The 22,389-nt window shown below is 43.9% G+C and overlaps 1 long non-coding RNA gene across 3 annotated transcripts in view; it reads left to right on the forward strand.

Annotated features, from left to right (window-relative positions):
- Positions 1–12: 12 nt before the first annotated feature.
- The window catches only part of LOC125122623 (uncharacterized), a 68,873-nt gene continuing 46,496 nt past the window's right edge, over positions 13–22,389 (forward strand). Inside the window, exons 1-3 of one of the 3 annotated variants that reach the window (XR_007133867.1) lie at positions 13–438; positions 1,410–1,514; positions 2,146–2,259. This is a non-coding gene — a long non-coding RNA (uncharacterized LOC125122623). The remainder of the gene's footprint in view (positions 439–1,409; positions 1,515–2,145; positions 2,260–22,389) is intronic. The other 2 variants (XR_007133864.1, XR_007133865.1) reach the window with 2 other exon arrangements.

Raw genomic sequence — 22,389 nt, forward strand, 5'->3', positions numbered from 1 at the left:
GGGAGCGAGAAAACAAACTTTGTGCGGAGCGCGGTGAGCTACGCCCACCCCCCGAGGGGCGGTCCAGCGGCAGCGAGGGGCTTTGCCCCGCCCACCGTACCCGGAGGGGGCGGGGCCGGGAGGGCACCTTCTTCCTGCGCCCACCCCCACCCTCAGGAATGCCACATGGCCTTCGTAGAGGAGTGGTGGGAACGCAGATCGGGATAGTCCGCTTGGGGGCAGGAAGTGGCCCGTTCCTCCTTTCGGAGAGCATTTCCGGAGCGCCTACTGTGTGCTCCATTCTGGGGGTGAGGGCCGTTACGGAGAGGAGAATTAATGCAAATCTTGATGTTTGTTAGTCCGCTCCCTCCATCAGGACCTCCCGCCGGCGGTTTGATTTTTCCCATTGCATGGAAAGGAAACTGAGGCTCCGTTAGTCCAGGGATTTAATCCCAGCTGGTAAGAAACGGGGTTTGAATGCGACGCCTTTTCTGCCCCTAGGGGCCCATAGAGTCGGGTAGAAAGGTTTCTTGGGCATTACCCCAAAGCATATAGCCCCAGGGTCTATCACACAAGGCAGCCAGAGGTGAAAACAGCCAATGTTTAAGGAGTGTTAATACGCAGTGACCATTAAGCGAGGCACTGCGTGTGTATCACCCTCAGATGATGGGGTAGGTGCTGTTACATGTCCTGTCAGTCCTTGGTTTGCTCATAAGCTGCTCTTGACTTTGCTCCTTGTCACACAGTCAACCAGAGTTATTCAGCCCAGGTGGGTACCACAGCGGAGGCCAAGTCCTTATCTGATTGAGCCGGCCCTTGAAGGAGGCAGACCACCTGTCAAGGAGCCCTCGGGGCTCCTGGCTGCTTTCTTTTCTTTCTTTCTTTCTTTTTTTTTTTTGCTTTTTAGATGGTGTCTTTCTTCTTTGCCCACAACACCTAACTCCAGGACAGTTCTCTTGGTCTTCTCCAGCCCTGCTAGCACTCTCTTCCCTGCTCTTTGCTCTCTGTTCCGCATACTGTGAAATACCTGTTGACCAACCTATTGGCCTTCCTAGAAGACTTTGTGCCCTGCAGAGCGAAGCACAGAATCAGCCTAAAAATCAGCAAGGCTTTTTCTGGGCCTCTGGTTCCTCATCTAACCCCAGATATTTAGGGCCTTTGAGCTTGGAAATCAGCAGCTTTACAATAAATGGCTTTTGGTCTTAACTGTGCTTTTGGTCTAAACTATGGATAACTCTGAAAACAAAATTTTAGTTGGCTCCCCAGGCCCTAAGCCAATCAGAATGCTGATGATGATTGTTAAGGTGCACCTGGACTCCCCATTGAGGGCAGACCAATCTGCAAATGCTTAGAACTTCGTCGGCCACACTACTCTCCTTACAGCAATCCCAGAGGGTCAGTGCCGCTGCATTGCACTCTCCATTTCACAGATGGGGAAACTGAGGCCCAGAGTGGAGACCCCAAACAATTTCTTGGGAAAGTGATGCTCTGTCTATAGCCTTCTGAGAGAAAGAGGAAGGCTTGAGGAGTCTCAGGTAAGAAAGGTAAAACTTCAGGGTCCTGATCACTAGAATCACAGAGCATGTGTGGGATAGGGGACTTAGTGGGGGACCTGAAGGGCAGCCACATGAGCCAGGAGATGTGACTGTCCCTGGTACTTGGTGCCAGGCATTGCACTCTGAGAGCCGGACTCTGCCCATTTTGGGAAAGCCACTGACCCTGGGCTGGAGCCCAGAGACCTCCCTGCAAATTGGGGCAGCAGAAGCCCCCTAGGCCAGTGCTTCCTAAGTCTTGTGCTAGACGAGGTTCACTGGGGCAAATGGAAGAGAGCAGCTCATTCCTCCTTTTAGCCTGCAGTGGTGCCACCTGGGAGCTGAATAGCAAAGTTGCTTCTGGAGCCCCTCCCCAGACTTCCTGGAGGGGGAAGGGGCAATTTGGGGTTTAGAGGGAGGCTGGTGGTGTGTCATGATTGTGCATTGTAAACAGATTCCCCAGGTGAAGCCTAATAGTAGGTTTGAGAATTCCTATGTAAAGTTTCTCAACTAGTTAAGTATCAGGATTTAAAATGTGTGCATCCTTTAAGCCAGTAAGTCTACTTCTAGGAATCTTTCTCAAGCAATAATTGCAGAATAAAGATGAATGCTTATACAAGATTGTTCTTTGCAGCACTATTTATTTTGATGGAAAATTTCAAAGAGCTACATGTCTCGCACCTCTCTCACTGGGAGCTGACTGCTTACAGCCTTCTGGGACCTCTGCACAGCGGGATGTTGTGACGGGGTAAGTCTGAGCACTAACCTGGGGGATGGCCAAGGTGTACTTATTATAACACTTGCAATGTCCTAGCAAGAAGGGGCTTTGAATATACCTGGGGAGAACTTTCATGAGAAAACTTTTTCCAACTAGGAAGTCTTTTGTTTTTGTTTTTTTAATGGCTGCACTAGTGGCATATGGAAATTTCCAGGCCAGGAATCAAATCCCAGCCGCAGCTGGGACCTACACTGCAGCTACAGCAATGCTGGATTCTTTAACCCACTGTGCCTGGCTGGGATTGAACCCTTATCTCCTCAGTGACCCAACCCACTGCAGTCAGATTCTTAACCCACTAAGGCACAGCAGGAACTCCTCAGAATTTACTTTTATTGTCATTTTTCTCTCATCACATTTTGCCCCCCCTTCACATACGAAAAAACAGGGTCCCTGAGAGAAGGGACTTGCCCCATAATGAACTTGGGAGTCCTGACTTATTGGACAGATCTGGGGGTGGGGTGTGGCTCAGAGGGGAATGAGGAGTGGGCGTGGCCTCAGAGCCCAGGCTACTCTGGTGGCACCCAGGGGGCCATTTTAGGGAGAGTCCTAGGAACTCCAGATTTCTCAGGCCAGGAAAGGGGCTGGATAGCTTCCATAAGGCAATCCTGCCTGTGTACTTGAAACTCAAATTAGGGAGTTCCTATTGTGGGGCAGTGGAAATGATCTGACTAGGATCCATGAGGATGCAGGTTTGATCCCTGGCCTCCCTCAGTGGATCAGGGATCCAGTGTTGCTGTGAGCCGTGGTGTAGGTCACACACGTGGTTGGATCCTGCATTGCTATGGCATAGGCTGGCAGCTCTAGCCCCGATTTTACCCCTAGCCTGGAAACTTCCATATGCCACTGGTTTGGCCCTAAAAAGCAAAAAAGAACAAAAAAGAAAACTCAAATTAGAGATCCCTCTTGATGATTAAACTCTCTTGATTGTCCCTGTTTCTAGTGCGCTTTATTGTAGAGGTTCAAATGAATGTCATGGGCATCTATTTTCATTTAAAAAAAAAAAAAGGTGTTGATGGAAGTGGAAGAGGGACCAATATTCACCAGAAGCCAACATGAGTCAAGGCTAGGTCTGGTAGCATAAAAGATGTGGTTCTGGGAGTTACCTTGTGGAGCATTGGGTTAAGGATCTGGCATCGTCTGGGGCTCGGGTTTGATCCCTGGCCTGGGAACTTGCACACGATGCAGGCATGGCCAAAAAAAGAGAGATGGGATTCTGTGGGGTAGAGGGGAGAGCCCAGAGTCAGTGAGTAATTGATGAAACAGCTGTATTCACTCAGCGAATGGGGCCTTAAAGTCCAGGTGAAGCATTTGGATTTGGTGGTGCGGGAGGTAGGGAGCTCCTGCAGGATCCTGAGACAGTGGCTGAGGAGAGGTGGGAAGAGATTGGCGGTAGTGTGATCAGGTGAGGCAGCGCTGGGTAATTGAGACCAAACAGATGGAGACCTGTCTCTGAGGTCTAGGAGGTCGTGGCTCTCTGAGAGGTTGAGCTTTTTCATCTAATATGGATTGCGGTTTATCAACATCTTACTTCTTACAAGCCTTGTAGTATTTTGTCGATCGACTACAATTTGCCTAACTTTCTCCCAGTTGTTGGGTATTCACCCGTTCATCTAATTTGTTGAGTGCCCCGTGCTTGACAGGCTGTGTGCTTGAAGCTGGGGAACCCACCTACTAGGCTGGCATGAAGAAATCGATTTGGGCCACAGTGTCTGGTGGTGGAAAAGATATGGGAATTGGATTTGGAGCCACTAGCCAGGTGATGGAGGCAAGTCATCCAAGTCCATTGTACCTCAGTTTTATCATCTGTGGAAACATCTGTTTTTTTGGGGGGGGGAATCAAAGCAAATAAAGGCCATTTAAAAATGCTTCGTGAGGAGTTCCCGTCGTGGCGCAGTGGTTAACGAATCCGACTAGGAACCATGAGGTTGCGGGTTCGGTCCCTGCCCTTGCTCAGTGGGTTAATGATCCGGCGTTGCCGTGAGCTGTGGTGTAGGTTGCAGACGCGGCTCGGATCCCGCGTTGCTATGGCTCTGGCGTAGGCCGGTGGCTACAGCTCCGATTCGACCTCTAGCCTGGGAACCTCCATATGCCATGGGAGCGGCCCAAGAAATAGCAACAACAACAACAAAAATAAATAAATAAAATAAATAAATAAAAATGCTTCGTGAATAGCATACAGAGTTTTATAGGAGAGCAGATACCATTATGAGGGTGTCTTAGTTCTGCTTCTAATAGCTGTGGGGCTTTGACAATCCCAGTTCCCATTTCTTTCTCTTGATCTGAGAAATGAGAGAGTTGGATGTGATGAACCTAAAGGCCTCTTCTTTCTTTAGCTTTCTACCATCTAAGCCTTAATTTTTTTTTTTTTTTTGTCTTTTTAGGGCTGCACCTGCAGCATATGGCAATTCCTAGGCTAGAAGTCCAATTGGAGCTGAAGCCACTGGCCTATGCCACAGCCACAGCAACTCGGGATCTGAGCCATGTCTGCATCCTATACCACAGCTCATGGCAATGCCAGATCCTTAACCCACTGAGTAAGGCCAGAGATCAAACCTGCGTCCGCATGAATAATACTTGAGTTCTTCACTAGTCGGATTTGTTAACTACTGAGCCATGTCGGGAGCTCCCATGGCTTACATGTTTTTGAAAGCAACATATTGTATATGTAAATGCTTGTTCGTCCACAGTTAAGGCAACACTGGGTTGAAGATTGAAATGCTGGATAAAAGGAGTTCCTGTGTAGCTCAGCAGGTTAAGGATCCAGCATTGTCACTGCAGTGGCTTGGGCTGCTGCTATGGCATGGGTTCCATCCCTGGCCTGGGAACTTCCACGTCACAGGTGTGGCCAAAAACCAAACCAACACTGGATTAAGATTAAAAAAATCTAGGAGTTCCTGTCGTGGCGCAGTGGTTAACGAATCCGACTAGGAGCCATGAGGTTGCGGGTTCAATCCTTGCCCTTGCTCAGTGGGTTAATGATCCAGCGTTGCCATGAGCTGTGGTGTAGGTTGCAGACGAGGCTCAGATCCCGCGTTGCTGTGGCTCTGGCATAGGCTGGCAGCTACAGCTCCGATTGGACCCCTAGCCTGGGAACCCCATATGCCGCGGGAGCGGCCCAAGAAATGGCAAAAAGACAAAAAAAAATCTTTAATTTTATCTTTTCTTGGTTAAGTGGTGAGGAGTATTACCTAAAGATTGTGTATGTCTCCATGGCTTTCTTAAATAGCTTTCTAGTTATACTCGATTACCTGATTTCCTGTGCAGTTTGCATCAAAGGGATATTTCAGGGACTTCCCATTGTGGCTCAGAGGAAACGAACCCAACTAGTATCCAAGAGGATGCAGATTCAATCCCTGGCCTTACTCAGTGAGTTAAGGATCCGGCATTGCCGTGAACTGTGGTGTAGTTTGCAGACTTGGCTCAAATTCCATGTTGCAGTGGTGGTGGCATAGGCTGGCAGCTGCAGCTCCGATTTGACCCCTAGCTTGGGAATGTCCATATGCCAAGGGTGCAGCCCTAAAAAGCAAAAAAGCAAGAAAAAAAGGGGGGGGCATATTTCAGATAGGCCTCAAGTTACAACCTTTTAACCTCGATATGTGGGTGGAGCAGGGTTAGGTAGAGCAGGCTTGTGGCAGTAACCTGCCAGGTAGAGATGCCAGAGTTTCTTCTCTTGATGCCTTCTGCCTTCTAGACAGATTAATTAGTGAGTGTTGTGCTTTTAATTTGGGAATTAAATAAATCCCTTCTGATTTTTCTGGTAGTCTGCTCTCCTACCTGTAAACCACTGAGTACTGGCCCTTACAATCACAGCCATAGAAATCAGCTCTCAGAGTTCACTATGGTGGGCCCTGGAGACTTAATGACTGTATTTTTCCTCATTCTTTTTATTAGGGTCCTGGGTGATAGGCTCAATAGGGATCAGATTCTACGTGGCAGATATTTTTCTTTTCTTTTTTTTTTTTTGTCTTTTTGCTATTTCTTGGGCCGCTCCTGCGGCACATGGAGGTTCCCAGGCCAGGGGTCCAATCAGAGCTGCAGGCACCGGCCTACACCAGAGCCACAGCAACGCAGGATCCGAGCCTCGTCTGCAACCTACATCACAGCTCATGGCAACGCCGGATTCTTAACCCACTGAGCAAGGGCAGGGACCGAACCCGCAACCTCATGGTTCCTAGTCGGATTCGTTAACCACTGTGCCACGACGGGAACTCCATATTTTTCTTTTTTTGCACTTTTCAGGGCTGTGCTTGTGGCGTGTGGAGGTTCCCAGACTAGGGATCCAATCAGAGCTACAGCTGTGCCGGCCGATGCCACAGCAACATCAGGTCTGAGCCTCATCTGCAACCTACACCACAGCTCATGACAATGGCGGATCCTTAACCCACTGAGCGAGGCCAGGGATCATACCCACAACCTCATGGTTCCTTGTCAGATTCGTTAACCACTGAGCCCCGATGGGAACTCCTCATTTTTTAAATTACAAAAGCAAGCACTCTGTGTTAATTATGGCAAGTTACATAGTGCAAAAGCCTACAAAGAAAAAGTGAATACCTGCCCCCCACCCCCCACCCCCGACCCTGCTGCATTCCCACCTTCCAGCTGTAGCAGTGATAATAGGTATGTATTCTTCCTCACCTTTCTCCATGTTCCTGTAAACATACGCAGATATAGACACACATCCTGAGAGGTGTTTTCTCTTCTTTCTCTTTATTTACATTGTTTTCCCAATTTTCAACAATTGAGATTAACATTTCCTACATAAATATCTTTGCAGTTCTGGAGTTCCCGTTGTGGCTCAGCAGTGATGAGCCCACTAGTCCATAGTTCAATCCCTGTGAACTGTGGTGTAGGTCATAGATGTGGCTCGGATCCCAAGTTGCTGTGGTTGTGGTGTAAGCCAGCAGCTCTAGCTCCAATTTGACCCCTAGCCTGGGAACTTCCATATGTTGTGGATGCAGCCATAAAAAGAAAAAAAAAAAAGAAAAAGAAAAAAGCAATGTCTTTGCAGTTCTGAGAATTTCCTGAAATAGATTCTCTGAAGTGGGATTACTGGGACAAAGAGTAAGAATGAACATTTGTAAGGCATGTTCTAAAGTGCTGTCCATGACAGCATTTGTAGTTTCAGTGTTTGTCTCTCCCAGTCCTTAGGTTGGCCACATCAACTGTTAGCAGTTTTGTGCTAATCTTTCCTCATATGATGGCTGAAGAATAGTCTTTGGGTTTTTGGGGGTTTTTTTTCCGCTTTAGCTGCTCCCATAGCACATAGAAGTTCCTGGGCCAGGGATCAAATCTACGCCACAGCAGTGACCCAAGCAGCTGCAGTGACAGCTCTGGAACCCTACCTCCGTGCTGTGCCACAAGAGAACTGCAATCTTTGGTTCTTTTAATTTGCCTTTTTTTTTTTTTTTTTTTTTTTTAGTGAGATTGAATATCTTCAAATTTCAGGAGATCCCTGGTGGGTCAGTGGGTTAAGAATCCAGTATTGTCACTGCCTTGGCTCTGGTTGTGCTGTGCTATAGGTCTAATCCCTGGCCTGAGAAGTTCTACATGCTGCAGGTGCAGCCAAAAAAATCATAATTATTGGACATTTGTCAACTGAATTATCTCCACATCTTTTCAGGTCATTATGAGTTTTTTTCTGACTTGCAAGTTATTTGTAGTAGTAAGGGTGCTTAGCCTTTGTCATATTGGTTGCAGGTAATTCTTTGCCCCAAGATTATTGTCTGCTTTTTCCTAACACTTTTTAAACTGTTGAAACAATAGCGACAACTTTTCACTCAGTCAAATGTCAGTCTTTGTGATGTTGCCCATTGCTTTTAGGCTCAGAAAGAGTATCAGTGATCAAAGGATATTTGCCTAGATTTTCTTGTTGATTTCCTCCCTTCCTTCCTTCTTTTGTAAAGTATAGTTGATTTACAGTGTTGTGCCAATTTCTGCTGTACAGCAAAGTGACTCGATATATATATATACCCACATACATATATTATTTTCCATAATGGTCTATTCCCAGAGATTGGATATAGTTCCCTGTGCTTTACAGTAGGACCTTGTTTTTTATCCATTCTAAATGTAATAGTTTACATCTACTAACTCCAAACTCCCAGTCCATCCGTCTTCCTCCCCTCCTCTCCCTTGGCAACCACAAGTCTGTTCTCCCTGTCTGTGAGTCTGTTTCTGTTTTGTGGAAAGGTTCATTTGTGCCATATTTTAGATTCCTCCTATAAGTGATATCATATGGTATTTGTCTTTCTCTTTCTGACTTGACTTAGCATGATAATCTTTAGTTGGATGATTTTGTTTCTTTTTTTTTAATTACTCAATGAATTTATCACATCTGTAGTTGTATAATGATCATCACAATCCAATTTTGATTTTGTTTCTTAATGACTTTATTTTTTTAAACATTTTTAAATTGAAGTATAGTTGATTTACAATGTTGTGTTAATTTCTCTTGTACAGCAAAGTGACTCATTTGTACACATATTTTTTTCATATTCTTTTCCATTATGGTTTATCACAGGATATTGAATATAGTTCCCTGCGCTACACATTAGAACCTTGTTGTTTATCCATCCTGTATGTAATAGTTTGCCTCTACTAATCCCAAACTCCCAGTCCTTTCCTCCTCCAACTCCCCTCCTCCTTGGCAACCACAAGTCTGTTCTGTTTATCTGTGGGTCTATTTTTGTTTCACAGATGTGTTGATTTGTGTTGTTTTAGATATCATATATAAGTGATATCATATGGTATGTCTTTCTCTTTCTGGCTTTGCTTAATATGAGAATCTTTAGGTCCATCTATGTTGCTGCAAATGGCATTGTTTCATTCTTTTTAATGAATACATTGTGTGTGTATATATACATACACACAGAGTAGCTGCATGGGATAATACACACACACACACACATACACATCACATCTTTTTATCCATTCATCTGTCAGTGGACATGTAGATTGTTTCCACGTCTTGGCTATTGTTTTTTGTTTTTTGTTTTTTTTTTGCTTTTTAGGGTGCACCCGTGGCATGTGGAGGTTCCCAGGCTAGGGGTCAAATCTGAGCTATAGCTGCCGGCCCATGCCATAGCCACAGCAACGCAGGATCTGAGCTGAGTCTGCAACCCACACTACAGCTCACAGCAACACTGGATCCTTAACCCACTAGCAAGGCCAGGGATCAAACCTGTGTCCTCATGCGTGCTAGTCAGGCTCCTTAACCACTGAGCCGAGATAGGAACTCCCATGCTTGGCTATTGTGAATAGTGCTTCTATGAATGTAGGGTTTATGTATCTTTTCGAAATATAGTCTTATCTGGATATATAGCAGAAGTGGAATTGCTTCATATAGTAGGTAACTATTTTCAGTTTTTTGAGGCACCTCCATGCTGTTTTCCATAGTGGCTGCACCATTTTACAGTTCCACCAACAGTATAAGAGAATTCTCTTTTCTCCATATCTTCTCTAGTGTTTGTTATTTGTAGACTTTTTTTTTTTTTCTTTTTAAGGCTGTATCTGCAGCATATGGAGGTTCCCAGGGTAGAGGTCTAATGAGAGCTACAGCTACTGGCCTACACCACAGCCACAGCAATGCAGAATCCAAGCCACATCTGCGACCTACACTGCAGCTCACAGCATCGCTGGATCCTTAACACACTGAGTGAGGCCAGGGATTGAACCCTTGACCTCATGGTTCCTAGTCAGATCTGTTTCCTAAGTGCCACAATGGGAACTCCGTAGACCTTTTTTTTTTTTTTTTTTTTTTAATGGCCACACTGCGACATATGGAATTCCCAGGCCAGGAATTGAATCCGAGCTGTGGCTGCAACCTGTGCCACAGCTGTGGCAATACCAGATCCTTTAACTCAAAGTACTGGGCTAGGGATTGAACGCATACCTCGGCAGTGACCCAAGACGTTGCAGTTGGAGTTTCTTAACCCACTGTGCCATGGTGGGAACTCCATTTGTAGATTTTTTAATGATGGCCCTTCTGACCCGTGTGAAGTTATTCCTTGTGAAGTTTTGATTTGCATTTCTCAAATAATTAATGATTAATGATATCGAGCATCTTCTCATGTGCCTTTTGGCCGTCTGTCTTCTTTGGAAAAATGTCTATTTAGCTCTTCTGCCCATTTTTCAATTTGGTTGTTTGTTTTTCTAATATTGAATTGTATGAGCTGTTTGTTTATTCTGGAAATTAAGCCCTGGTTGGTTGCATTGTTTGCAAATATTTTCTCCAGTTCTCTAGGTTGTCTTTTTCGTATTTATGGTTTTCTTTGCTGTGCAAAAGCTTATAAGTTTGATTAGGTCCCATTTGTTTATTTTTTTATTATTTATTTATTTTGTGCTTTCAGGGGTACCCCTGAAGTTCCCAGGGTAGGGGTGAAATTGGAGGTGCAGCTGCCAGCCTATGCCACAGCCACAGCAACATCAGATCTGACTCTCATCTGCAGCCTATCCTACAGCTCATGGCAATGCCAGATCCTTAACCCACTGAGCAGGGGCAGGGATGGAACTTCCATCCTCGTGGATACCCACTGAGCCACAACGGGGACTCCCCATTTGCTTAGTTTTGCTTTTATTTCAATTGCTTTGGAGGATTGACCTAAGAGAACATTGGTACCATTTATGTCAGAGAATGTTCTGCCTATGTTCTCTTCTAGGAGTTTTTTGTTTTGTTCGTTGGTTGCTTTTTTTCTTTTTCTTTTTGACCATATAGTGCAGTGGCTTGATCTCAGTTCCCAGACCAGGAATCAAACCCAGTACTGCAGTGAAGGCACTAAGTCCTAACCATTAGACCACCAGGAAACTCTTGTAGGAGTTTTATGGTGTCTTGTCTTATATTTAAGTCTTTACTTAAGGGCTTCATTTCTAACACTTAACCCTTTGCTGCATCTGGAATTTATTTTGATTTACATTGTGAAGTGAGAATCCCAATAAGTCTTTTTTTTATGAACAGCATACCATTTTTTATCATCTTTCCTGTCTTCATGGGTGTATGGTGCCACTTCCTCCAAACTATTTTTCATGGCATATCCCAAAGAGGGGATATTTTGAGATTCTGCTTTAGAGGATAAAAGATAGATTTTGGACCAGGGAAGGAAAACCTTTGAATTTCTATAGTGGTTCTCCTCCATGAAGCTAATGATTGTGCTTTAAGGACCCTAACTTTGCCCATCTCTTCCAAGGCCCTCAAAGAGGTCATATGTTTTCATTAAATGTACAAATTAAGAAACTGTCCTTGGAGTTCCCATTGTGGCTTAGCAGTAACGAACCCAACTAGTATCCATGAGGATGTGGGTTTGATCCCTGGCCTCACTCAATGGGTTAAGGATCCAGCATTGTCATGAGCTGTGGTGTAGGTCGAAGACTCGGTTCAGAACTGATGTTGCTGTAGTGTAGGTCGGCAGCTGCAGCTCCTATTCAACCCCTAGCCTGGGAACTTCCATATGCTGCGTGTGTGGCCCTAAAAAGCAAAAAAAAAAACAAAAAAAAACAAAACCAAAACCAAAAAACCCCAAAAACTGTCCTTGTAATCAGTTAAAACCACTGTCTTACTCCACTATGACTTCCTTCCTCATTGTTCCCCTCCTGCTAAGTGGCTTTCTGTTGGCTCTGGACATTTTTCGGGATTAAGCTAAAGGTTGAGATAGAATGCATTTAGGTTGCGTTTATCTATTTTTGTGATTTGCGGTCACTTCCGCCAGCACTTCAGATAGTGACAGCTGCCCTGGTATAGGAAAGGCTTTTATGACACACAGTTGCAGGAACGGAGGTGGTGTCACCATATGAAGATGTCCTATAGCATCCCCACCTGGGGTATATAGGTAAAGGAAGATAAATGAGGTTTGAAACATCTGGTGTCAGAAGCTGGTCTGTGGCAAATTCTTCTGATCATGGAGACTCTGAAAATGGAAGCAGTAGACTCAGTTTTGACCAACACTTATTAGAAATGGAAGTTTTCTTCTGCCAAGAATGTATTTGGGAGTTCCTGTTGTGGCTCAGTGGTTAATGAATCCGACTAGGAATCATGAGGTTTCGGGTTCAATCCCTGGCCTCGCTCAGTGGGTTAAGGATCCGGTGTTGCCGTGAGCTGTGGTGTAGGTTGCAGATGTGGCTCAGATCCTCCGTTGCTATGGCTCTGGTGTAGGGCGGCGGATACAGCTCCGATTAGACTCCTAGCCTGGGAATCTCCATATACCGAGGGAGCAGCCCTAGAAAAGGCAAAAAGACCAAAAAAAAAAAAAGTATTTGGTAATGCAGTATGTACTATTATAAATATACACATCAAAAGAAAGGCTGAGTCATTCTTATTTTCTCTCTATAAAATCTTGTTGCAGGGAGTTCCCATTGTGGCTCTGCAGGTTAAAAACCCAACTAGAAATCATGAGGATGTGGGCTCGACCCCCGCCTCACTCAGTGGGTTAAGGATCACAAGCTGTGGCATAGGTCACAGATGTGGCTCGAATACGGCATAGCTGCAGCTGTGGCATGGGCTGGCAGCTGCAGCTCTGATTTCGACCCCTAGCCTGGGAACTTCCACATGCTGAGGGTGCAGCCCTAAAAGGAAAGAAACAAAACAATATAAAATCATACTACGAAACTATTATCATATAAAGCCAATCAATGAAAATGCCCCCAAAAGTAGGAAAAAAGATTTAGAGGTATTGCAGAGAATTTTTTTTTTTTTTTTTTTTTTTTACTTTTTAAGACCGCACTCATGGCATATGGAGCTTCCCAGGCTAGGGGTTGAATTGGAGCTACAGCTGCCGGCCTACACCACAGCCACAGCAACACCAGACCAGATCTGAGCCACATCTTCGACCTATACCACAACTCATGGCAATACTGGACCCTTAACCCACTGAGCGAGGCCAGGGATCTAACCCGAAACCTCATGGTTCCTGGTCGGATTAATTTCCGCTGCGCCACAACGGGAACTCCCAGGGAATTAATAAAAGTACTGTGTTATTTCTCTGGATTTTATGACATTTGTGATATATATATATATATATATTTTTTTATTTTAGTTTGCTATCTTTTCTTTCTCATTTTATTTATTTATTTATTTATGTCTTTTTGTCTCTTCTGGGGCCACACCCGTGGCATATGGAAGTTCCCAGGCTAGGGGTCGAATCGGAGCTGTAGCCGCTGGCCTATGCCACAGCCACAGCAACGCGGGATCTGAGCCCCATCTGCAACCTACACCACAGCTCTCGGCAACGCTGGATCCTTAACCCATTGAGCAAGGCCAGGGATCGAACCCGCAACCTCCTGGCTCCTAGTCAGATTTGTTAGCCACTGAGCCACAATGGGAACTCCTCTTTCTCATTTTGAATAAATATTCACATTTGTGCCAGGTTTTTTATTTTATTTTATTTTTGGTCACACCCAGAGCATGCAGAAGTTTGGGGATCAGGAACTTCATAGTCACACTGCAGCTGTGACCCAAACCACAACAGTGACAACGCCAGATCCTTAACCTGCTACACCCCAGGGAACTGCTGTGTCAAAGTTTATACTTTTAATTTTACATTTTTTCTTAATGAAGGTCCCTCTCACTTCCGACAAAACCTGACTCTGCCTTCAGTCCTTAGGCTGACTGTCTTGGCAAAGATTAGGCCTTACCCCTTAAGAAGATCTGGTTATAATTTGTCCCCTCTGGCCCTTTGGAAACAAAATTTCTTGCCCTTTACTCTGATTTTGACACAGAAATAAAAATTTTAAAGGGGTCACTCAGTGAATGATACCTAATAAACTCTGTTCTGCACCTTGCCTTTTTCACTTAACAGTAGATCTTAGGGACCTTTCTCTTCATACACAAAGAACTTCCTTGTTCTTATCATCAATTGCCTCTTATTCACTTGTTTGAATATACCCTATTGATCCTGCCACTGTCTCATGGATTGTCCTGTTGATTCCAAAACCACTATCACAAACAATGCTGCACTTAAGTATCCTTTTTTTTTCCTTTCATTTTTTTATTACTCAAATGAATTTATCACATCTGTAGTTGTATAATGATCATAATAATCTGATTTCACAGGATTTCCATCCCACAGCCCAAGCACATCCCCCCACCCCCCAAACTGTCTCCTCCAGAGACCATACGTTTTTCAGTGTCTGTGAGTCAGCATCTGTTCTGCAAGGAAGTTCCGTCTGTCCTTTTTTCAGATTCCACATGTCAGTGAAAACATTTGATGTTGGTGTCTCATTGTATGGCTGACTTCACTTAGCATGATAGTTTCTAGGTCCATCCGTGTTGCTAAAAATGCTGGTATTTCGTTCCTTTTAATGGCTGAGTAATATTCCATTGTGTATATGTACCACATCTTCTGGATCCACTCCTCTGTCAATGGACATTTAGGTTGTTTCCATGTCTTGGCTATTGTAAATAGTGCTGTAATGAACATTGGAGTACATGTGTCTTTGTGAGTCGTGGTTTTCTCTGGATAGATGCCCAGGAGTGGGATTGTTGGATCAAATGGTAGTTCTATGTTTAGTTTTCTGAGGAATCTCCATACTGCTTTCCACAGTGGTTGCACCAATTTACAATCCCACCAACAGTGTCCTAGGGTTCCTTTTTCTCCGCACCCTCTCCAGTACTTATTGTTTGTAGACTTTTGGATGATGGCCATTCTGGCTGGTGTAAGGTGGTACCTCATTATGGTTTTGATTTGCATTTCTCTAGTAATGAACATCTTTTCATGTGTTTCTCGGCCATCTGTATGTCTTCTTTGGAGAATTGTCTGTTTAGATCTTCTGCCCATTTTTTGATGGGGTTGTTTATTTTTTTGGTATGGAGCTGCAGAAGTTGTTTATAAATTTTGGAGATTAATCCCTTGTCAGTCGATTCACTTGCAAAGATTTTCTCCCATTCTGTGGGTTGTCTTTTTGTGTTGTTTAGGGTTTCCTTTGCTGTGCAGAAACTTTGAAGTTTGAGTAGGTCCCATTTGTTTATTTTTCTTTTTATTGTCAATACTCTGATAGGTGGATCTGAGAAGATGTTGCTGTCGTTGCTGTCAGAGTGTTTGGCCTATGTTTTCCTCTAGGAGTTTGATAGTGTCTGGTCTTATATCTAGGTCTTTAATCCATTTGGAGTTTATTTTTGTGTATGGTGTTAGGGAGTGTTCTAATTTCATTCTTTTCCATGTGGCTGTCCAGTTTTCCCAGCACCACTTATTGAACAAGCTGTCCTTTCTCCATTGTATAATCTTGCTTCCTTTGTCATAGATTAGTTGCTGTAAGTGCATGGGTTTAATTCTGGGCTTTCTATCCTGTTCCACTGGTTTATATGTCTGTCTTTGTGCCAGTACCATGCAGTTTTGACGACTGTTGCTTTGTAGTATAGTCTGAAGTCCGGGAGCGTGATTCCTCCAGCTCCATTTTTCTTTTTCAAGATGTCTTTGGCTATTCTGGGTCTTTTGTACTTCCAAACAAACTTTAAAATATTTTGTTCAAGTTCTGTGAAAAATGTCCTTGGTAATTTGATAGGGATTGCATTGAATCTGTAGATTGCCTTGGGTAGTATAGTCATTTTGATAATATTAACTCTTCCAATCCACGAGCATGGTATATCTTTCCATCTCTTTGTGTCATCTTTGATTTCTTTCATCAGTGGCTTGTAGTTTTCAGAGTACAGGTCTTTTGTTTCCTTAGGTAGGTTTACTCCTAGGTATTTTATTCTTTTGGATGCGATGATAAACGAGATTGCTTCTCTAATTTCCTTTTCTGCTTTTTCATTGTTAGTATATAGAAACGCTATCGATTTCTGTGTATTGATTTTGTATCCTGCAACTTTGCCAAATTCGTGGATAAGCTCTAACAGTTTTCTGGTAGAGTCTTTAGGATTCTCTAGGTATAGTATCATGTCATCTGCAAATAGCAATAGTTTTACTTCTTCCTTTCCAATTTGTATTCCTTTTATTTCTTTTACTTCTCTGATTGCTGTGGCTAGGTGCACTTAAGTATCCTTATACATGTATCATTTCACAGAGTAGAGTCGTAGGATAAATTTTCAGGCTTTGCACTCCCGTGAGTGTATGAAAAGAGTTGGAAATAGTTTTCTTTGGATTTTTTTATTGTGGAAAAATATACATAACTTAAACCTTATGATTTTAACCATTTTCGGCCATACGGTTTGGTGGTATCAAGTACCTTTACGTTGTTGAAAGTCACCACCACCATCCATCTCCAGAACTTCTTCATCTTCTCAAACCGAAACTCTGTACCCATTATGGTTTTTTTGGTTTTTTTTGGTTTTTTTTTTTTTGCTGCTCCTGCAGCATGTGGAAGTTCCTGGGCCACGGACTGAACCCATGCCACAGCAGAAACCCAAGCCACTGCAGTGACAACACCAGATCCTTAACCACTGTCCAGTGAGAGAACTTGTACCCATTAAATAGTGACTCCCTATTCCCCACTTTCCCTAGCCCCTGGCAACCACCATTTTTCTTTTTATATCCATAAATTTGACTTCTCTAGATATCTCATAAAAGTAGAATCATACAGTATCTGTCCTTTTGTGTCTGACTTATTTCACTTAGCATAATGTCCTCAAGGTTCATCTATGTCGTAGCCTGTGTCAGAATGTCCTTTTTTAAGGCTGAATAATATTTTGCTCTATGTATAGACCACACTTTGCTTATCCATTGGTCCATCCATGGATGCTTGGATTGTTTCCACCTTTTGACTCTTGTGAATAATGCTGCTGGGGGGGGCGCTCAGTGGAAGTGAATCCAACTAGTAACCATGGGGATGCAGGTTTGATCCGTGGCCTCGCTCAGTGGGTTAAGGATTTGGTGTTTCCGTGAGCTTTGGTATAGGTTGCAGACACGGCTCTGATCCTGTGTTGCTGTGGCTGTTGGTGTAGACCAGCAACTACAGCTCCGATTCATCCCCTAGCCTGGGAATCTCCATATGCCATGGTTGTAGCCCTAAAGAAAAAAAAAAGCGAAAATAAAAATACTGCTAGGGACTCGGGGGCAGGGGGACAAAAATCCCTTTAAGTTCCTGTTTTTAATTCTTTGTGGGTATAGACCCAGAAGTTTCATCACATTTTGAAGGCATTACTCTCTTATCTTTTCAGCTTTCAGTATTGCAGATGGGAAATCCCAAGTCCTTCTGAATACTGATACTTTGTGTATAACCTACTTTTTCTTCTCTAGAAATTTCTAAAATGTCCTCTCATCCTTAGTGAACTGGAATATCTTGATGATATGCCCTGATGTGAGTCTGTTTTTCCCATTGCGCTGAGAGTTCTGGGAGTCGGGTAGGGGATGAAAGCCGGGGGTGGGAGGGTCTCCCCACTTACTATTATGAGCTCTGTGCCTCGCTGGCAGTGTTCCCAGAGCTGAGTGGAGGAAGCGCTGAGGGTCTGGACATCTTCAGTAGTAAGTGCATGAACTTTCCTATAATCCCTCCGTTGTTGGTAGTTTTTCTGTCTCCCTTGCCTAGTGTCTACCTGTCAGGGACCTTCTTCTGCCTTCTCCTAAAAATGCATTTCTGATCTGCCAGGGTCTGGGTTGTAGCCATTGTGGGTGAGGAGTAGCATAGGGAAGGGATCTGGGAATCTACTATTTTTATTTTTTTCTTTTTGGGGCCACACTTGTAGCACATGGAAGTTCTCGCGTTAGGGGTTGAATCAGAGCTGCAGCTGCCAGCCTACACCACAGTCACAGCAACACTGGTTTCGAGCTGCATCTGCAACGTACACCACAGCTCATGGCAATGTCAGATCCTTAACCCACTGAGCGAGGCCAGTGATCGAACCTGCATCCTCATGGGTACTAGTCAGATTCTTAACCTGCTGAGTCACAATGGAAACTCCCTATTTTTATTGTTTTTAAGCCCTCTTCTACCAAGCTCCCTTCTATAGCAGCCCCCAACCCTAGCTTCATCTTCATGTCCTCTTCCAGAGGTGCCACTAATTTCTGAGTCCTTTTTGAGGATTCTGTGGTATAAATCAGGTTAAAATTTCCCCCTTTTTTATTGCCTGCTTTCTTTGGCCATCTGATAGTACTTGTCCATTTATTTTCTATCCTCAAACTTTTTGTTGTGGTCCCTTCTCCGGTTCTCCCCTTTCTTGTGGTCTTATGTATTTTGAAAATAGAGTTTCAGGAGGAAGCCAAGTTACATACCTGTGATAAGTCCATCATCTTCAACTTCATTTTTTTTCCCCACATGATTTCCCAATGGTCCCATCACCCTGTGTTGCCTTGTCTTCTTTTTTCCCTCTGGGTTGAGATGTCACCTTTATCCTACACCGAAGAGAAAGTCCCATTTGTTGGAGTTTCCTTATGGTGGAGCAGGTTGTGGATCCAGTACTGTCATTGCTATGGTGTGAGTTCTATCCCTGACCCCCAGAACTCGCACATGCTGTAGGCATGGCCAAAAAAAAAGGAAAAAAAAAAAGAAAGAAAATTAAAGTCCCATTTGTCTAGGAATCCTATTACTGAGCTTTTTCTTCTGTTTCAAGAGATACTTATTAAGCACGTTCTATGTGCCAGACTCTAGTCTAGGCCCGGCTCCGATCAGGCACTGGAGGTGAAAGCATGTGTGAAGTAAAGCCTGTGCCTCATGGAGATTACATTCTAGTGAAGGGAGACAGGCACTAAGTAGGTAATACCGCACAGGGAGAAGTCCAGTGAAGAAAAATAGAGCAGAGTAAGGCAGAGAGAGTGAGAGGTTGAGCGCTGTAGATGTAGTGGTCTGAGGAGCACCATCTCAGGAGGTGACAATGAGTAGAATAAATTAATAATTGGGAACCCCAATAAATTGGGAACCCCAGCATGCATGGGTCTTTAGAGATGGGGAATTGTGGGCAGAGGAAATACCAAGAGCAAAAGCCCTGAGACAGAAGTACACTGTCACTGAGTCAGTGAGTTTGAGGAATAACAAGAATAGTGTGGCTGGAGCCCTGTAGGCAAAGGGGAGAGTGGTACCCGGAGCCAGATGATGCTGGGCCTGGTGGGCCCAAGCAAGGAGTGTGTATTTTGTTCCATACACAGTGGGAGGTCATTGGAGCGTTGAGAGCAGAAGATGGATACATAAGCATCATTACTTTTTTTTTTTTTTGGTCTTTTTAGGGCCACACCCACAACATATGGAAGGTCTCAGCCTAGCGGTCTATTGGAGCTGTAGTTGCCCGCCTACACCACAGCCATAGCAATGCAAGATCTGAGCCATGTCTGCGACCTACACCACAGCTCATGGCAGTGCTGGCTTCTTCTTTTTTTTTTTTGTCTTTTTGTTGTTGTTGTTGTTGCTATTTCTTGGGCCGCTCCCGCGGCATAGGAGGTTCCCAGGCTAGGGGTTGAATCGGAGCTGTAGCCACCGGCCTACGCCAGAGCCACAGCAACGAGGGATCCGAGCCACGTCTGCAACCTACACCACAGCTCACAGCAACGCCGGATCGTCAACCCACTGAGCAAGGGCAGGGACCGAACCCGCAACCTCATGGTTCCTAGTTGGATTCGTTAACCACTGCGCCACGACGGGAACTCCATCTATTATAGTTTATTTAAATGTTATATCAATTTCTGCTGTGCAACAAAGTGACCCAGATGTACATATATATGTATACATTCTTTTTCTCACATTATTCTCTATCGTGTTACATCATAACTGACTAGGTATAGTTCCCTGTGCTATACAACAGGATCTCATTGCTTATCCATTCCAAATGCAGTAGTTGGTACCTACTAACTCCAAACTCCCAGTCCATCTTACTCCCTCCCCCTTCCCCTTGGCAACCATGAGTCTGTTTTCCAAGTCCATACATTTCTTTTCTGTGGAAAGCTCATTTGTGCCATATATTAGATTCCAAATATAAGTGATATCATACGGTATTTGTCTTTCTTTTTCTGATGTGAAACTTCACTTAGTATGAGAGTCTCTAGCTCCATTCATGTTGCTGCAAATGGCATTATTTTGCTCTTTTTTATGGCAGAGTAGTATTCCATTGTGTATATATACCACATTTTCTTAATCCATTCATCTTTTGATGGACATTTAGGTTGTTTCCATGTCTTGGCTATTGTGAATGAACATAGGGGTGCATGTATCTTTTTCAATGAAAGTTTTGTCTGGATATATACCCAGGAGTGGGATTGCTGGTCAAATGGTAGTTCTATATTTAGTTTTCTGAGCCATCATTCCTTTTTTTTTTTTTTAACTTGAGAGTTAACTTTTATTTGGGGTGAAATTAGGACTTAAGCCCGGGAGACAGCCTCTCAGGGTAGCCCTGAGAAACCCCTCCTGAAGCATCATTACATTTTAAAAATTAAAAAAAAAATTTATTTATTTGGTCATCCCCTCAGCATGCGAAAGTTCAAGGGCCAGGGACTGTACCCCAGCCACAGCAGTAACCTGAGCAACAGCAGTGACAATGCTGAGTCCTTAACCACTAGGCCACCACGAACTCCAGCATCATCCCATTTTAAAAACATGCCTCTGGTGGTTGTGTAGACAACAGACTGAAGGAGGAGGTAGGAATAGAGACAACTAGGCTGTTGTCCTAACCCAAGGAGAGAGACTGATGACTTGGACTAACTAGGGGTGGGATGGACAAGGTGAGAAACTATCGATTCTGGATTATATTTTAAAAGTAGAGCCAAAAAATCAGATGGGCTGAAGGACTGGATGTGGAGGGAAAGGAAAAGATTGATGTTATCAACTAGAGAAGTGGCTGTGATTAATTGAGCATGACTAGGTACTAGACACAAATCCTTTCCATTACTTGTCATAACCCTTTGAGAAACTGGTATCTTTTTTTTTTTTGTCTTTTCTAGGGCCACACCTGTGGCATATGGAAGTTCCCAGGCTAGGGGTCCAATTGGAGCTGTAGCCGCCAGCCTACGCCAGAGCCACAGCAACATGGGATCCGAGCGGTCTCTGCAACCTACACCACAGCTCATGGCAACGCCGGATCCTTAACCCACTGAGCAAGGCCAGGGATTGAACCCTCAACCTCATGGTTCCTAGTCAGATTTGTTAACCATTGAGCCATGACAGGAACTCCAGAAACTGGTATCTTTTTGAATAGAGGAAATGGAAGCACAGATAGTTTAAGTAACCTGCCTGTGAGTACACTCGGGTCATTGGAAGAGATAGGATTTTATTTCTGTAAGGTCAGTAGTAATGCCTCCTCTTCTGTTTCTGAGTCTAGTAATTTAAGTCTTCTCCCTTTTGTCTTGGTCAGTCTAGCTGAGGGTTTGTCAGTCTTTAACAATCTTTTCAAAGAACCATCTTAATTTTTGTTAATTTTCTCTATTGTTTCCCTGTTCTCTATTTCATTAATTTCTGCTTTAATCTTTATTATTTCTTTCCTCTGTTTGATTTATGCTTAATGTTCACTTCTTTTAGGTTATTATTTGAAATCTCTTCTTTTTCAAAAAAAGCATTTACAGCTATGAGTTTCTCTTCAAGCACTGTTGCAGCTACATCCCATAAGTTTTGATGTTTTCATTCATTTTATATTAAGAAATTTCCCTTGTTATTTCTTTGCATCATTCGTTGATTATTTAGGAATATGCTTAGTTTCCATATATTTGTGATTTCCCCAAATTTCTTTCAGTCATTGTTTTCTAATTTCACTGCATTGTGCTCAGAGAACAGTTTTGTATTATTTCAGTCCTTTTAATTATATTGAGGTTTATTTGGTTGGTTTTTGGCTGTACCTGAAGCATGTGGAAGTTCCCAGGTGATGGATAAATTGAACCTTTGCCACAGCAGTGACCTGAGCTGCTGCAGTGACAACACCAGATCCCTAACCTGCTGTACTACGAGGGAACTCCCTTTTTTTTGTTTTTGTTTTTTATCTTTTTAGGGCCACACCTGGGGCATATGGAGGTCCCAGGCTAGGGGTCCAATGGAGTTGTAGCTGCCAGCTTACACCACACCCACAGCAACTTGGAATCTGAGCTGCGTCTGCAACCTACACCACAGCTCATGTCAATGCCAGATCCTTAACCTACTTAATGAGGACAGGGATCGAACCTGCATCCTCATGGATACTAGTCAGGTTCGTTAACCACTGAGCCATGGGAACTCCCTACTGAGGTTTGTTTTATGGCCAAGCATATGGTCTATTGTAGAGAAGTTCCA

Source organism: Phacochoerus africanus, chromosome 3 (genome assembly GCF_016906955.1).
Source record: "Phacochoerus africanus isolate WHEZ1 chromosome 3, ROS_Pafr_v1, whole genome shotgun sequence".
In the NCBI taxonomy this organism is placed as follows: domain Eukaryota; kingdom Metazoa; phylum Chordata; class Mammalia; order Artiodactyla; family Suidae; genus Phacochoerus; species Phacochoerus africanus.